Below are 5,111 nucleotides of genomic sequence, written 5' to 3' on the forward strand. Positions count from 1 at the left end.
TTCATTTTTATTTCAGTTTTAGTTATTTTAATACATCAAGTACATTTCTATCATTTCTTACAAATTTTACTTTGTTTCAGTTTATTTTTTGTTTTTATAAAAAAGTTTTTAATTTTATTTCAGTTTACGTTTTTCATATTTTTTTAATGAAAAGTTTATTTTTAAATATTTAATTTCAGTTAAAGTTTACTTTATTTAAAGTAACATTTTTTAAAACTATAGTAACCCTGGTCCCTCCTCCTAAATAAAAGAGCCAATCACCAATTCGCAAAGTCATCTCATCACTGCAGGTGTCATTAGAAGCTCTGGTTGCCATAGAAACAGTCAGCATCCTGAGACGCTCACTTGAGACCAACCTGAAGTAACAGCTATATTTAATACTACATGAGCGTAAGAAAAAACATGTGACTTTTTTGAGATATGTATTGTTATTAATTATTATTTAATTTCAGTTAAATGTTAAGTATTTAAGTTGTACATATATGCACATATATTAAGTTGTTTAATATGTCTAAATAGTTTTAATTTTTATTTCAGTTTAGTTATTTTAGTACAAAGTTTAACTAAATAAAAATGAGATATTTTGCCTTGTCAAGCTGAAATAAAATAATTATTTCGGTTTAGTTTTAAAAAAATATTTTTATAAAAAAAGTGTAAGTTTCTGTAATTTTTTAACTAATGTTTAAATTTTTTGTGTGTGTGTTTGTCATTTTTATTAGTTTTTGTTCTTTAAAAAAAGTGTGTTTGTGTGTGTTCCCCACTTGTAAGTCACTTTGGATAAAAGCATCTGCTAAATGAATAAATACAGATGGCGCAGTCCGATAGGTCTAGCTCAATCTGACCTGGTGACATCATTGTCACATGGCAGCTGATTGGTTCTCTCCTGTATCGGTAGCCAATGAGCTCGCTGCTCAATATTCAAATACCTGGCTTTTGTTTGCTGTAGCAGTTGCAGCGTACTTCAGAAAACCTTCCTCTTCCCCAGCTCCACCTGTATAAATCTGCTACGAGGTGATTCATGTATGCTATAGGGGTTATTCATGTGTTATATGTGCAGCAGCAGTATTTCTTACATGCTTACAGCAGCATGTTGTTGATGTATTGGTAGTAGCATGTCTCGGTACTTGCTCTGCCGCAGCAGAAGTGTAGCAGATCTATTCCGCCAAGACCAAATACATTAACATTGTCATGTACATTACCATGCCAATCCCTCCGAGAGTTGTCATGACAGAAATGTAAATGTGTGTGTGTATATACATCGACTGCAGCACACGCTGTTAAACTAGAGGAGTCTTTTACTCTACAGGTGCCGGTTACAACAAAATGAGGCACCGAGCGATGCAGACGCTGTTCTCCAGCAGTCTTCATGTTTTAATGCTCCTCTACGCACTGAGAAAGAATCCAGGAGTGTGTTCATGAACTATAGACTGAAGTCAAACGGTCAGCAGATCTGAACCGCTTTAAACCTGCAGGATTTTGAAGCACTCGCTCCTCACCGACCTTCAGCCTGATCCAGCAGAGCACCGCTTTACTTAATACACTTCGTTTGTCATGAAAATACATGCACTGATGATACAAGCAGCATCTCATTTCTACTAAAATAACTCAAACTGAAATAAAACTTCCTGAAAACTATATAGATATACTTAAAAAATTACTTAAACTTTAACTAAAAACGGAAAAGACATGCATTGATGATACCGGAAACACTGTAAGAAAGACTGTAAGAAAGAGGTTAAATGTGCACAAAATATTGTTTCCAAAAAGGTTTCCTTGTGTGTTTTAAACTTTGTGTGTTTCGTAATGTGAACCTGATTTCTAATTGTATTTCAGCTAGTAGCCAAGGTTATGTAAAATCTAACTAAAACTATCAGTTATAGACAGTAACTAACGCATTACAGTAATAATATTACTTTCCCTGGTAACTAATTACTAATACAATTCAGTAATAATATTACAGTTACCATCCCCCAAAAATGGCTAGTGTTACATTTTTGTCACAGTCACTAATGATTTAAAATTCAATCATCCCTATCAATTTTCATAATCGTTGTCATGCATGTACGCACGTGACGTCACCAATGCAGCAAGCTAGTTTCATCGGAGGATGAAGAGAGAAGCCCACATCATATAGCGGCTGGAAATCCAGCCATTATTTTCGTTTTGCAGGGAGAAAGTGTAATTAATTACTGTTGGCCGGGAGTAATAAATAATGTCATAATATTACTTTTGAAAGGAGTTACTTTTGAACTAGTAATGAATAATGTTAAATTTTTTGAGGAACTAGCCCAACACTGAAAACGGAACATCTAAAAATAAAAGCTAATTCAAAATAATAATAATAAATTATAATAGTATCTCAATTATACTAAAACAACACTGGTTACAGTCTCAGTCAGTGTTTTTTTTTTTTTTACTATAAAAGTCTCTTTTGTCTCTTTTCTGTGTGTTGTGTAAATAATTATCTTCAGTGATGTGTATTTGTCGCTGCATCGGATCAGTGTTTCCTGATGTTCGTTGCAGGAATAATTGGCTCGGCATCGATCAGTGAGTGTTCTGTAAAAAAGAAAAACCCTCACTTCATTCATTTACAGCACAGGTCCTGTCGGCTTGCTGTCATGATGTTCGTGGGTGAATGCCACAAAAGCATGTACAGTGGGTACGGAAAGTATTCAGACCCCCTTAAATTTTTCACTCTTTGTTATATTGCAGCCATTTGCTAAAATCATTTAAGTTAATTTTTTTTCCTCATTAATGTACACACAGCACCCCATATTGACAGAAAAACACAGAATTGTTGACATTTTTGCAGATTTATTAAAAAGAAAAACTGAAATATCACATAGTCCTAAGTATTCAGACCCTTTGCTCAGTACTTAGTAGAAGCACCCTTTTGATCTAATACAGCCATGACGTCTCACAACTAAATCATTTGAAAGTAAACTTTGCATAAAGAAAAGGGTGTTTGGTTTTAAGGTCATTAAATTTTTTTCGTGCATTATGTCTTCATTTTAACGACCAGCCTTGAGGGATTTCTGAGGGATGTTGTACATTCATTTTCTCCACAGGCATTCTTCAATAAGTATTCCTCAATAAAGACTTTTAAGCCTTGAACCAACCAACCAGCTCTGAAGCATTACGAACGTTTTTTTTTTACAGAATTAAAAAAAATATATTTTTATGATTCATGTTTTATATATTAATATATTCATATAATATAATACATATAAAAGATATTAAATACAAGACATTAAGTTATATTAAATAACAAATATATTTATATATTATTATTATTTAATAAATAATTATATTTAATACATTATTATAGCTTTAATAATAATTAAAAAAAAAATGTATTTTTTTAAATATAAAAATGATTACATATCTATCTATCTATCTATCTGTCTATCTGTCTGTCTGTCTGTCTGTCTATCTGTGTTCTGTCTGTCTGTCTGTCTGTCTATCTCCAGGCACCTGTCCAATACAGTCCCAACAGTGAAGCATGGTGGTGGCAGCATCATGCTGTGGGGGTGTTTTTCAGCTGCAGGGACAGGACGAGTGGTTGCAATCGAGGGAAAGATGAATGCGGTCAAGTACAGGGATATCCTGGATGAAAACCTTCTCCAGAGTGCTCAGGACCTCAGACTGGGCTGAAGGTTTACCTTCCAACAAGACAATGACCCTAAGCACACAGCTAAAATAACGAAGGAGTGGCTTCACAACAACTCTGTGACTGTTCTTGAATGGCCCAGCCAGAGCCCTGACTTAAACCCAATTGAGCATCTCTGGAGAGACCTAAAAATGGCTGTCCACCAACGTTTACCATCCAACCTGACAGAACTGGAGTGGATCTGCAAGAGGGAATGGCAGAGGATCCCCAAATCCATGTGTGAAAAACTTGTTGCATCTTTCCCAATAAGACTCATGGCTGTATTAGATCAAGAGGGTGCTTCTACTAAATACTGAGCAAAGTGTCTGAATACTTAGGACCATGTGATATTTCTGTTTTTCTTTTTTAATAAATCTGCAAAAATGTCAACAATTCTGTGTTTTTCTGTCAATATGGGGTGCTGTGTGTACATTAATGAGGAAAAAAAATTAACTTAAATGATTTTAGCAAATGGCTGCAATATAACAAAGAGTGAAAAATTTAAGGGGGTCTGAATACTTTCCGTACCCACTGTAGGTCACGTCTCACAACTAAATCATTTGAAAGTAAACTTTGCATAAAGAAAAGGGTGTTTGGTTTTAAGGTCATTAAATTTTTTTCGTGCATTATGTCTTCATTTTAACGACCAGCCTTGAGGGATTTCTGAGGGATGTTGTACATTCATTTTCTCCACAGGCATTCTTCAATAAGTATTCCTCAATAAAGACTTTTAAGCCTTGAACCAACCAACCAGCTCTGAAGCATTACGAACGTTTTTTTTTTACAGAATTAAAAAAAATATATTTTTATGATTCATGTTTTATATATTAATATATTCATATAATATAATACATATAAAAGATATTAAATACAAGACATTAAGTTATATTAAATAACAAATATATTTATATATTATTATTATTTAATAAATAATTATATTTAATACATTATTATAGCTTTAATAATAATTAAAAAAAAAATGTATTTTTTTAAATATAAAAATGATTACATATCTATCTATCTATCTATCTGTCTTTATTAAAATACCTATTTAGGTTTATTAAATAGGAAGGTTTATTCAATATTATTAATTAAATATTTATTACAGTAATAGGTAAAAAAAAAGAGTCATGTAAATTGTCATGAAAAATGTCACAATGCAAAAAAAGAAGAAAAAAACACCTTTAATATAGATTTCATCTTCTTTAAGCACGATATATCAATGTCCTTGAAAGCTTTTTTCTTTTGATAATGGGTTGAAACATGAGTCAGACGTGCTCTGGACAGGTTACATGAGATTCACCATGTTTGTTCTTCCAGAAGTTTGTTGCAATTTGTCTGCTAGACCTCCGCGAGCTCTGGGATGAAAGCCCATTAATGGCTGCGTCTCGCTTTCATCTCATCTGAGAATCACATGCAGCACGCCGGGGACTCATTATGCTTCCATTTGGTCAATATATAT

The 5,111-nt window shown here is 33.1% G+C and overlaps 1 long non-coding RNA gene across 1 annotated transcript in view; it reads left to right on the forward strand.

Annotated features, from left to right (window-relative positions):
* The window catches only part of LOC107713855 (uncharacterized), a 24,766-nt gene extending 22,399 nt beyond the window's left edge, over positions 1 to 2,367 (forward strand). Inside the window, exon 3 of the long non-coding RNA XR_001636938.1 lies at positions 2,356 to 2,367. This is a non-coding gene — a long non-coding RNA (uncharacterized LOC107713855). The remainder of the gene's footprint in view (positions 1 to 2,355) is intronic.
* The last annotated feature ends 2,744 nt before the right edge of the window (positions 2,368 to 5,111 follow it).

The sequence above is a fragment of the Sinocyclocheilus rhinocerous genome, unplaced genomic scaffold (assembly GCF_001515625.1).
Source record: "Sinocyclocheilus rhinocerous isolate Xijiao unplaced genomic scaffold, SAMN03320098_v1.1 scaffold389, whole genome shotgun sequence".
NCBI lineage: Eukaryota > Metazoa > Chordata > Actinopteri > Cypriniformes > Cyprinidae > Sinocyclocheilus > Sinocyclocheilus rhinocerous.